At 38.8% G+C, this 13256-nt stretch overlaps 1 long non-coding RNA gene across 1 annotated transcript in view; it reads left to right on the forward strand.

Moving 5' to 3' along the window:
• The first annotated feature begins 521 nt into the window (after window positions 1–521).
• The window catches only part of LOC131080687 (uncharacterized), a 42128-nt gene continuing 29393 nt past the window's right edge, over window positions 522–13256 (forward strand). The window contains exons 1-3 of the long non-coding RNA XR_009114187.1: window positions 522–583; window positions 5331–5494; window positions 9076–9178. This is a non-coding gene — a long non-coding RNA (uncharacterized LOC131080687). The remainder of the gene's footprint in view (window positions 584–5330; window positions 5495–9075; window positions 9179–13256) is intronic.

Below are 13256 nucleotides of genomic sequence, written 5' to 3' on the forward strand. Positions count from 1 at the left end.
GGTGCAGGGTTTCAGGGGGGGACAAATGTAGATACAAATCAGAAACTATTTTTTTTAATCCTCTAAATTACCGTTTGTGGTCTCAAAGTGCTGGGTTTACTTTAGTCTGACAGGTCTGTGCTACGTTGAGCCACACAAGACAAAAGCAAGTTCCAGATTTGAGGATGGCAGAGAATTCCAACTCCTTGTCAGTTTGGCAGCCAACATTGACCCTCCTGGGTAGGTATGGTCCTTTTTTGCTTTTTAGGGGAATTCAGGGTGGTTTTATTAATGTGTTCTGCCAGAAGCACAGAGGAATCATCATCCTTCCTCTTTTCCTGAGGCACAGGGCATCTGAAACTTTGGTCTTTTCCTACACATGGAATGGATGTTTGGGAAGTGCTCTGTGTCTTGCAGCATGCTTTTGTGTGTGAAGGTCATATATTATATAAATATATCTCCTGGTGTGTGCAGGAGACAGGAGTCAATGATACTGATCAAGGAATAGTTTCCAATCCCATAGTCTCCTGTATCCAGAGATATAAAGCAGGTGGCAAGTGAAGAATGGTATTAATCTGGACAAAAGCAGTCCTGGACACTGCAGGTGAGTACCTTTATTTTAACCACTCTATGATCCCGTGAGCCAACATGATCAGGCACTTCTGAAGTACAGTTATACCAACTAATTTAAAATTTAGAGGTAAAAACCTCAGATGGGTCACAGGACATTCACTTTAAAGACTCTCTAGTTCAGGTGTCGACAGCTACAGCATAAAGTTGGATGACATTATTTCAACCAGTGATATTTGGACTATAAATAAGAAATGTCAAATAATTCCTTTGCTGTTCACTGTCAGGACACCAATTGGAAGGCTACATCCAGTTTTTTGACATTACACTTCAGGCAAGGTGTGGACTGATTTAAAAAAGTCTACAGGTGAGTGAGAAATATCAAAGTTCTTGTAAGCCAGGAACTACACAGAAGAGCTAATGAAGGATAAGTACAGGTTAAATTCTAAAAGGCCAGAGAAGGAGAAGTTGGGGAAAATAAATATTAATAATTCTCAAGTGTATGGAAAATTCTTAAAGAGGCTGTGGATTCAACAAGAAAGATAGATTTACCTTACTGCAAGAAAGAATGAAGAAAGATGAAGATTTGACCAGGGCTTTCCCCACAGTGCAGCAAAAGGAAGCAGCTCCAGAAGATCATTTCTCTCCAGGGTTTCTTGGAGCTCAAAGGAGGGAGCTGAACTCTGTTAAATCTCTGTTTATTTCAATATTTGCTAGCAGAGGACAGGGAGTAGCTAAAAGTGTCCCCATCCTCACCCTGTTCTCCCACCTCTCCCAGTCCTATCTCTCCCCCTGGCCCTCTCCATGCTGTTGAGATGCTTTCCCTCCTTCTTCAGCAGCTGACAAAATTTTGGCCCCCAAATGCAAACAGAAACGGGCTCAGGACTCTATGAGAGCCCAGCAGAGGCTCTGCCCCACCAGGGAAACTGAAGCACAAATGGGCCCATGAGTTAACAGGAGAATAGAAGTGCTCTGCATTCTAGCTAAACCAGAGTTCTGTGATGTTCTGCACAGTCCCCACAGCAATCTCAAGGAATGATGAAACCACTCACTTCCTCTGCTGTTTCTCAAGCTTTCCTGGTGCCACAGCAACTGCTTATGTTGAATATTTAACCACCTTACTTTTGCAGATCCCAATTTACTGATGTTCTGACAACTTTCCTTTATCTCTCGCCCTTTCATCACTCAAGGTGTGGGGAAAAAAGTCAGTCAGTGTGCATTGTGAGCCCACAGAAGTGCAGAATGAAAGAGGAGGAAAAACATGCAAATAACTGGGTTTGACTCCTTGCTGCTAACTCACAAGCCAGAGTGAAAACAGCCAGAAGCTCCCTAAACTGGATAAAAGAATATGTATGACAAGTGTGACTGATTAATTGAAAGGGAGGCATTTAGTGAAGCCTTTAACTAGTTAACCATATTTTGTGAAAACACCTGCGTATTTTTAAGGCCTATTTACAGTCCTGCATTGTGGATATATAATTGTTTGTATTTTGAACAGTTGCCTGAAGTTTTGTAAAGAGTTTCAGCAGGCATAAGTTTTTTCCTTGATGCTTTGCTGTTCTTTTCACCTAAAACTTCCTTTGCAGACAGATTAGAAAACCACACATTGGATTAAAAAAAAAAAAGTGCCTCCTTAAGATTCAAGAAACAATACTTTGTTTTCTGTTCTCACATGTATCTGTGGAAAATGGAAGCCCTAGGAAGGTGCTGTTTCTTCTTACCTAGAGAATGCCTTTAAGACAAAGGACCTTGAGCCCATGTTTCATTGAATTCAGCAATTAAATATCTCAGTTTTGCTTTCTCTGGCTGCAGAACTGACATAAATTTCCAGTTTCTGATTTATTCTACCCATCTGGTTCAGAAATATCTTCTATAGCTCTTTTCCATTGTCCTAGAGTTGAAAAGGAAAGTAGCACTTTTTAAATTCATATAGAATAATGAATGAGAAAAGCAGCTTGTCATTCATTTTAAAGAAGATTGAAGTGGTTATAACACATAATTAATAAATTTAATGAAGTAATTACTTTTCAAATTGATTTCTAATTTCCTACCAAAAGCCAAAAGTTCCCATGGTTATTAATGGAACAGGAATAATTAACAGTACCTACAAATTAAAATTACCCATGCTGTATTGCATACTTGGAGGAGCTGGATAATAAATTTGTTGTGCTCTTTGCATGGAAATGGATCCTAGTTTGAATAAACCTCAAACCACTCATTCCTTCCTGTTGATTCTATCAGTTTACAACAACACTTTATGCTGTCTCTTGCCCTGAGTTTCAGTATTCTCCCTGCTGCCACTCTGGAAAAGAGACCTGTGGGTAGCACAACACATCTGGTGACATGGACAGTGATGAGGAAAGCAAGGAAAAACATAATTTCTCCGTGAGGTCAGAAAAGACAGCTGGAAATATTCAGGGATCACAATCACTTCAGTGATGTATTGTCAAAGCTGTCTTAATTCTCTCTGTCAAAGCACAGCTGTCACACTGAGGATTGTTTTGTTGGAGAGATGTCAGATACCTCACAATATGGCCTGACTTTATAAAATTTACAGTTTGGGGAAACAGTAATATCTTCACTTAATGGCAGTGATAGAATTAGGAAAATGAATAAGTTTGTGGGCCCCTGCAGTGGCAAGCAGAGTTTATGGGATTATCACTTTAGATAACTGTACAAAGATTGTTTTTTCCTTTAATGTTTGTGTTTAAAGGAAAAGAACAGAAAATAAGGATTAATGAGAACTTTTTAGGCAGCTTTCTTATCTTGTTGTAAGTAGTTTTTAGACTAGGACAGCACAGGTGCATTTCAAAAGAATGAAAGGAGCCAGCCTTGTTCAAAAAGTACCAGGACAACTGACAGAAGTATTTTAAATCATTGCAATGCAGTCTCCAGTTTTAGCTGACTTAAACACTGCAGACATTTTTGAAATCACTGAAGTAATATGCATTTATAGAGCTAAAAGGCATCCATTTTTATGCTGCCATTGTGAAAAGAATATGGCAATGCAAATGTTTTGCATGTAAAACCATTCCTATCCTCATTCAGGGTAGGCTTCCTATTTATTGTTTAAATTGCTTGCAGCCAAAATCTCTGTGCTTTCCTGTGGTGCTGCTGACTGACCTGGGGAGACTGATGGGTGATGGAAAATCCTCTCAAGTTTGTTTCACTCTTCTGGTCTGACTGGGCAAGCAGAGATGCAGCAGATGGACAGGACACCAGCCTGCATTTCCATGTGAGCTGTATTTCCATCTGCGTGGCTGCTTCTTCCCCATCAAGTAGAGATCTTTTTGTCTGTTTCATTTCGAGTATCCCACAGCACAGGAAAGTGATGCAGGGGCAGTTATTTGTCTGATTATGTTGCTTTGTAATGGTACTAGTTTGATACTGAAAGCACATTGATTGGACTTAGAAGTGAAGTCTGGACAAAAAGTGTCTGTATTTTTTGTTTTGTTTTGTTTTCTCAGGCAGAATCCTATGCCAATGGCAAACTGGGTGCTCTGGAGGTCACAACTGCTTCTGTTCCTTCAGGAGGCACCACATTTTATTTCAGCAGCCTTACAATCCCACAGCCTTGTTTTACCTCTCCAGCTTCTCTCTGTGTGAAGATTCAACTTTTCCCTTACTTACCTCACTTTCCCTCAACTTACCTTACTTATCTTATTTGTGTCCTGGTGTCATTTCCTGCCAGCTGAATTACAGCTTTGAGCCTTCCTGTCAAACCACAATATCCAACTCATGTAGGCTCCCCACAATCCCATTTCTCTTCCCACAGTAAGAGATGTTCCTCAATAATAGAAAAATCACCTCCATACCCACAATGGCATGTTAGGATCTTAACTTCAAAATTGACTTTTCTTTCAGTCTTCATTGTCAAAATTTAAATTTAAAGCCAAGGGTATCCTAAGGGTTTGGATATTTAAAAATCATCTCAATAAAATTACTATTTTCAAATGTCAAGAACTTCCAAAATGATGTAAAAATGCTTCTATTTGGCTGCGCTGCAAAAAAAGTGGAATTTTAGTGCACATCTTGTTTAGAAAGCAATTCCTTTGAAATCTCCTTTCATTTTTTTCCCTCTCGCAAAAAGAGTTACTGGAAAAAGACACTCCTTCATTGGTGTATCATACAATAACAAGTAAATAAGAACTAAACATGTTCCAATTAATCATTTCAGGGTTACTTGGTTGACCACACAGTCCATTCCTTGAACAAATCAATGCAGGGGTTAGGAAATATTTTAATTTAAAGCGTTTTTTGGACTATGGGTAGGAATTCAGAGAAAAGGAAGAAAACGCTGCACTAGAAGGACCAACTGCACTGTCCTTTGCAGCAAATTCAATGCTTGATATTGCAGATTTTTCTACCCCTTGACCCAACCATTTTTGGGAAAAAGCACTTGGTCTGTAGTAAGCATTATTGTCACTTCCAGTGTTTTGCACCATGGAAGTGGAAATAGGAAATCTTTCCTGAACTGAGAGCTCTGCTGAGTTTTGTGTCCTGGTTTTTCATGGGAGGCATTTACAGCATTTGTCCAGAGCAGGTTTAAACTGGTCCAAAGGAAAACAAAAAACACAGTCCAGGAAACTTCTCCTCCTAAATGAACAGAAGACTCTTCTAGAGGTGATAAACTGACTGAAAATTTAGGTTATGTTTCTTTACATTGTCATTGGGAAAGAAAAGGTTGTAGGGGGAGAAGCATCCTGAAGGTTTTGTTTTGATTCTTATTACATATTTCTTGTAATTACTGTTAATTAATTTTTCTTTGTACCTTTTTAAAGTTCTGAGCCTACAAGATGGATAGACTGGGAAAGTGTTGGAAGCCTGTCAACAGAAGTCTTTTAAATTAATTTCCTGATGAGAGCTATATGATCCAGAGGGCAGTTTGGACTGAATTTAGGGATGACTTGGAAATCAAATCAAAATGTAGCAATTTGTAAGCAAGGTGAGTGTCTTTTCTTTCCTAATTGAAGATCAAAGTCAAAAACCTGATTCTTAAGCCTGAACTTTGGCAATTGTCTAAATTGAGGCATTAAGGCATTTCAATTTCTCTGCAGGCTGTTTTTCCCTCTCAGAAGCAGCTCCCTAAGTCTTTTAGCCCAGAATTAAAACAAGCACTTTAAGCTTCTCCCAGTGTGTTAAAAGGTATTGATTTCAAGTTTGGTTTTTTTTTTTTTCCAAGAGCCTCAATTCCAGACAGCTGCTTTCAAAGCACTGTGAGTGGGAGTCTGGTCCAGGCTGGCTGCACCCTCAGCTGCATTTGGTACACAAGGGGCTTTAGTTCCACCTAACAATAATTCCACTGAGTCTCCTCCAAAAACCTGTTGCATAATCAGAGAGAGCAAAATTAATCTTTGTAACGCTGAAAGGTGTGCAGTGGTGTTTTCAGATTTGTTTATGTATCTAAAAACCTGTGTTTTTCACATAGTTAACATGAAAGTCACCTCAGTGGCTGTGAGCCCACACTGACTATAACACTTAAAGCCACAGTGGTATTAATAAAATATGTGTGTGTGATCATTAGCTCCTTCCTGATCATGACCCCATGCAGAAGCAGGACTTTCACACTGAATAGATAGCAATAATCTGCACCACATCGTGCCAGTCACAGTTTCCAGGTATTTTTCCTGAGATGTTTTACTGTGGAGAATAGTAAAATACAAAATCAGGGAACGGCATTATCAGTCCTCCTCCCAGCTGCACTCCAGGTTTGGAGCAGGCAGCTCAGAGAGCATGCCAAGACTCCACAGCAAAATAACAACCAAATAAAGGGGAAAAAACAACCAAATAAAAATATAAAAATAAAAAAATAAAAAACAGCAACCCAAACAATGGGTGAGAGGAGAGCAGGGCAAAATTCCGAGCTGGGTGGAGCTAATGCCAGGTGGGGGTTTGTGCTACAGACTTACATGAGAGAGAGAGACCAAGCAAAGCAAGACCTGCAACATCTTCACAGATAATTGTGTGGAAATGTCAAACTCCACTCACTAGCAATGCTTTTAAAAATTCTGACCCTCTGCTGTGTGGTACTGCTGCCAGCACAGCCTCACTGCCTCTGTTTTTCACTCTTAATTGGGAAACTCCCTTGGGTGTCAAGTTTGCAAAACCTTCCCTCCCTATAAACACAGCTAAAAAATGCTTCATAATTCTCCTCTCCTGTATCACACAAAAACAGAGCTGGAGATTCTGCTAAGCTTTACTTTCCATTGCTCTACACACAGTGAATATGCCAATTTTTTGGTTTGTGACTTGTTGCATAGGCCAAGTCTTCCTGCTGCCTCTTGGAACATTTCACTTTTTGTTTTCTTTTCAAAGCTTTCCTACAAAGAGGCTGCCTGACTGGTGCTAAGGTATTTCAGGCAGCTGACAATCTGGAATGCTGTCAGCACAGACTTCTGGCCAGCTCACAGCTCAGGTAGGTGTTCCTGTATTGCTCTTTGCTTTGTGTTTTTTGCTTATTCAAAATGAAACCATGAACAGGCTCTGGTGGGCCACAGGGGATGACAAAAAGGTGCACTGATATCATGGGGCAGTGGCATGGCAGAGGAACAAGAGGATTTTCTCTGCCTCACTGATTTTTAGTAGACTCACATACAATAAGTGCAGGACACACAAGGGCAAAAGGGAGATATTGCAATATGTGGGGATCAATAGCTGGAGCACTGAGAATAGAGTGGCAAAGAGATATTTTGAACTCTTTCTAACAGGGGAAATGAATGGGGAATCAGATCTGACACTGCCAGGCTGACTGAGCATTGCCATTTTCCCATCATGGTGTATTTAATTTGGGAGCACCCCGAAAAAGAGTAATTTGCACAACCTGATTCTACATGCTGTCTCCAGATTAAAGTTTTTCTTTTTCCCCTCAGATTTGGGATTATATTAAAGTGTCCTCCCACCAACTAATGTTTTAGTCCTTTCAGAAAGTGACATTTGTGATGCTTCAAAGATGCAGTGCTCATTCATATTAAAGTCACTACAACAGCGTTACCCAGCTTTGGTAATAAATGTGATTTGGACCATCCTATTTTTCTGCCTAGTGGAAAATTACAGGCAAGGTTGCAAAGATGACAGCATCCAATTTATGGAGTTCCCTTTTCAGGGTCCTTGAACCACTCCATTAATACTTATGTAAATACAAATAACTTCCAGTGTCATTGTCAGCACATCATGTTCCTATTAGCTCAGGGTAAATATTTGAACCCAAAAAAGTTGTTTGGTAAGGTTAGGCCCTTTGATGTGCTTAATGATGCATCCATGAGCTCAACATTTGCTTAGATGCATATTCAATTGTGGGTATAAAATATTTGCTGGATTGGCGCTGAAAGCATTTGTAAACTCAAGGTAAATATCATGCCTCTGTGTACAAGTAAATGCATGCAAATACATGCAAACATAACACACAAATCACATCTAAACCCATATTAATTTTCATAGCTAATATTTTAAATAATAGGAATATTAATGTTCAGACAGTCTTCAATAATTATATGTATGAGCTATACGGTCCTTAGCTACAGAAGGCTGATTTAAGTGGGCCAAATTTTATTCCACAAATATTTATTTCAAGTATTTTATGCAAAACAAACCTCTATGGGAGAAAAAATTAAAAATAATTGAAAAGTTTTCAGGGTTGTGATGTCTGGGGAGATGGTAGTGAAACAGTGCTGGTTAAAAAAATAATTTGTTTTTGTAAGTCAAGTTATTGTCATAGCTGATTCTCCAGTGCCCGTATCAGTAATGACTCATTCATAAATGGAAAATTCAACCATAAATGGAAATATTTGCATTTGCAAGATTTGCACCTGGTAACTGCAGGCAAGATGTGACAGGTTATAAAAATGTGAGCTGTGACTTGGCTTTTTGTTCTTTCAGGGTGACACTTGCACCCAGGGGAAGGGCCAACACCACACACAGGGAATATCACTCTCAGTCCTGCTCAGAACCTTTTGTAGCAGAGTCAGACACTCCCACTGTAAATGATGCTACACATGAAGTGATAACTGAGCTGCAAGGAACACAGATTTTCTTTACTTTACTCCCAAATTCACTCACCTGGTTACCACTGAACGCTGTGATGAAGATTTTGGTTGACTCTAATGCTGTCTCAAATGCTGGCAGAATATTTTGTTTGCAGCAGAAAGTCTCTTGGAAGAAACTCTTCTGGCACTTTACAGAGCAAATGAAACTACTTATCTCTAAAAGTGTTCCATTTAGCTTGAAATACAAATGAATCTTACCAAAAAAATCAACAATATCTTTGAAGATGAAGTAAGTGGTGAAGGCTTAGGAGGACACATAAAGATACTTCAACAGGTCCTACTAGAAGAAAATTCATTCTTGCATTAGGTATGTGATTTATTAAAATTTTGTTTCTAAAATTCAAACTGTGGCACTTATAGGATGTTCCCAAAGGATGTGTGCAATGCTTACACAGTTTTTAAAGCTGATGATTGCTGCTCACTCTGAAAAATAATTCTGCTTTTCTTTCCGTTGTCTTTTTTTTTTTTCTTTTTGTGTTTGCAGTAATAGCTCTCAATATAAGTTCTCCAGAATCCATCTCAAACAAGATGATTGTATCCTATGAGCCATGAAAAGTTGATATGGGAAAAAAGAGACACAAGAGAAGGTATTTTATTTTTTTTTTATATTGGCTTGGGATTTTTTTTAATAAAGAGGATCACTTATTTTCCAGTATATCAAAGGTGAAAATGTGCTTACTGAAAGATGACTCTATAAGTAGAAACTTTTACTTTAGGTTTCAACAGTGCCATTTCATTTTAATCTAAAGATTTGCCTTACATTAGGCTGGGAGCCAGGAATAAAAGTCTGATTTTTATCCTGCCCATGCTTTTGTCACAGGCTGTAGATTAATAAAGATTATAGCAATGGTAGAATTGCACAGCATCACTAACAAGAGATATCACTCAGCCATGGTTTCACTATGGAGGATAGCAAAATTGTGTGTAAAATAAGCCATTTTCATTTAAATGAAATAATAATTTTAAGTAATTTAAATGAAAAGGTTAATTATTGAATTCCAGACCTCTTTTAAATACATAATATTTATAATATTATACAAGTATTTATCATACTTTACCCTGAAATAAAACATCAATAAGAATGATGAACTGCTCTCTTGCCGGGCCTGCCTCTGTGTAATTCTGTTTTTATTTCCAAACTGCTCATTTGCAAGGCAGAGAGGAAAGGAATGCAGCCATGCCCAAATGTCAGCACAGCAATATGCTGGTGACCCAGCACAGGGTAGGACTACATTTCATGCTTCCCTGAATTGCAAATAGTGTACAGAGCTATCACATCACTGCTTTAATTCCTATTAAATTGGCAGGCGTTTGACCCAGAAATTTGCCATTTAGCACTCAAAAAAAAAAATATCCTTCATTACAGGAGCTCATAAGGGATTTTTTTTTTTGCATTTCTCCCAAACAATCAAATGATGCAGAAAGTTGTAAGTTTTAAATAGAGAGTTTGATTGTAGTTGTTGTATCTGAGACTTTCTCATTGCAGGACTCAGACTGCACATTGCAGATGTATTATAAAATTGTAGAAATATCATTGCAGTGATCTGATTTGAAGTGGGGTTAAAAATCTTTTCCCCTGTTTCCCTCCCCCCAAAAAAAAGGCAAATAAATTTAAGAAAAACCCAAAAATTAATATTTTATAAAGAAAACACCACCTTACTGTTATTGCATACTCAAGTAGCCTAAGTTGGTCAGACTAACACTGGGGTAAGTTTGCAAAATTTGGTCATTTGTGTGAAAATGTTCAGCCTATCTTTTGTTTAAGTATCCATAAGCACAGAGCTATGTCTAACACATTGCTCAAATGCATAAAGCTCCAAGAAGTTGTGGAATTCTCTCCAGACCTTCCCTTTTGTTTGGCAACATTAACAAAATTTAGGCCGCTCTTGAGATACCTGATTATGTCTTGCTCTTAAATATCTCAAAGGGTGGAGGCTCAACCTTTTCCTTAGGCAAGCCATTCTGGTCTTTTCATTATTTTTACCACTGGAAAGCATTTTGTTCTTACTTCTGAATGCCTGAATCTCCCTTGTCACACCTTACTTTTGTTCTGCCTCCCACAATTAGAGAGAAGGGTCTTTTGTCTCCTTTCTAATAGCACTTTTTACCTGTAGAAAACAAAACTGGATGGTCTGATGTCTCAGAAGTGCCAACAATCCACTCCTCTCACTGGAGTCAGGGGAGTCTGAAAGAGCTTTTCCTGTTTACCTCAAGCTGCTTTATTGGATGACCTAATTAGAACTTTGGACTTTAAGAATTCAAAAAGTTCATCCAAACCACCTCTGTGCAGTGGCATAATCTTGCTAAGAAAACCCCTGAAAGTTTCACAGCATTCTCCAGTCCCTGTTGCACTCACCAACAAGGTGAGTCCCTAAAAGCACCCTGAAACACAGAAAGACTACAGAGGTATTTTTAAAAATCCCCATAGAGCTGTCAAGAAAGGAAAGTAGGGGGGAAAAAAGTTGCCCAAAGTTTGATGATATGAAAAACCTGAGAATGGCCATAGCATAGATAGGTCTGTGCAGGAACCAATCTAAAGCAGCATCTTGGTTGTGTCCAGCAGCCAGTGCAGCAAAGCTGTTTAAAGCTGTGCTTTGAAATGACCCATGATGAAGTTTTGAAATTTAAAATGAAAACAAAACAAAACAAAAAGCAACAAAAACCCCCAACAAAAACAAAACAAACAAACAAGCAAAAAAACCAACAAAAAAACCCCCCCAAACCCAAAGCATTTTCTTATTCTTCTTAAACATTTTTTATTCTGCTTTGCTTAACACAGAAGATCAGGAAAGGAATCCATTCACTTCAGGTCAAAGGAAAAACAATCAGGAAGAATTGAAACTCCCACAGTTGCTGCTGCCCCATAGCCTTTTCTCTTTCAACACAGACTAAATTCCTCATGGGTCTGTTTGTCCCAACATTTTGAGGCAAGTGATCATTTAAATTAGGTTGTGCTTCCCTTCTGTACTCTCTGACTTCTCACACATCTGCCAAGCATCAAGAAAGCTCCTACTTGCTCTGAGCACTCTTTAAATCAAAGATGAATAACATGATGAGTAGGTGAGATGTTTTTATTTTTATGTTATTTTTGCTTCATGTCAGGCTTGGAAGCAAATTCACCCTCCCTAGGATGTCTCAGAAGGAGCTAGAGAAAGAAAGCAAAATACCCACAGGGTTTTAGTGGCAAAATCCAGGACAAACAAGGTAAAAGTGTCACAAATATGTGTTAAAGGATTGGCCACTGCAGGAAGTGCCAGGAGGGTTAATACCTGTGCCACCTCCCCATTGTTACCAGGGCCATTCTGAGAGGAACCTTGGAAGTCACTGGGAGCTGCAAATTCAATTAGAGTGATATTTTACAACAAGATTACATTTCTGTAGGCTAGAGTATTGTAAACTTTTTTATTCCACCATAAAACATTTTAAAATTAAGTAATCAAGGCTCAAAACTCTAAATTACATGCCTTCTGCATGTATTTAATTACTTGTGGTGTAACAGTGATTAAAATTTAAGAGGCAGAAGGGAAAGGTGCCTGCCTGCAGCAATTACATGTGGGATAAAAGCAGTTTAATACCAGTCAAATTTCACATCAGTGACTTTGTAAAAATTCATGGAAAACTGCTGGAGCAAGTAGTTATTACTGCTATTACAGTGCAACATTAAACAGTGGTCAAGGAAAGAAGCTTTTGAAATAAGAATAATCTGTATAATACGGGCCAACAGGATTTCATTCAGCTGCCTGGTTTTTCTTTTTGTTTTTTTTTTTTTCCTGTAGGGTGATACAATGAAATCTATCAGAATTGGCTGTCACTTATTAGGAGGTAAGTGCCCCAAAAATATTGAAATAAATACAAAAATAAGTCTAATAATACATATTTTCTTAGTGCTTATATTGGTATGTCATGCTGAACTGATGGTGGTTTGTGTTCTCTGCAGAAAGTAGATTAATATGTTAGAGGATAGAGAGGAAAACAGAATTAACTCCAAATTTGTGGGCTGAACTTTACCTGCATGAAGGACATTTGATCACTCCACATTTGCCAGGCTGAGACTGCAAGAAGACTCCTCCAACAAGCAGGAGTTCATAGCAGGAAGGGCAGAAACTGCTTGGAAGCTCTGATCAACACCAAAAAAATCACAAAATTGCCAAAAACCAGTTCAGTTCTGTTCAGATGCAAAAAAAACCCCAGCCTTCAGTCCTGACCTGACAAAAAAAGCTCCTCACTGCAGATTGTCCTGCTGATGGGGCCAAAGTGTAAATCTGTAATGGAGGTAAGGACAGGCAGAGTGATGGTGAAGCTCCTCAGCTTCATGCCACCCCAGTTTGGTGGATTCAGTATAAAATAGACACTTGCATTATTCAGCAGAGTATAAAATAAAAAATAAACAACAAAGTTTGCTGCTCCCAGAGCACAGACACCCCATCAATGCTCCTGTTTCCTGGAAGCACCAGCCTCACTTAACCCAGTGTAATTGCACATTATAAAACCACAGCTGGGCCTCCAGTGGAGTAATCTGAGCACAATTTACCAGTAACATGAGAATAATTCTTTCAGCTCAATAATTCTTCCAGCTACAACCTAATGGCTGCAGGTCATAGTGGTGTGGGTGCTCAGCTATAGCCAGCATAGCTCAACAAGAGCACCAGGTTGGTCAGAGATTTC

Source organism: Melospiza georgiana, chromosome 2, assembly GCF_028018845.1.
Source record: "Melospiza georgiana isolate bMelGeo1 chromosome 2, bMelGeo1.pri, whole genome shotgun sequence".
Lineage (NCBI taxonomy): Eukaryota > Metazoa > Chordata > Aves > Passeriformes > Passerellidae > Melospiza > Melospiza georgiana.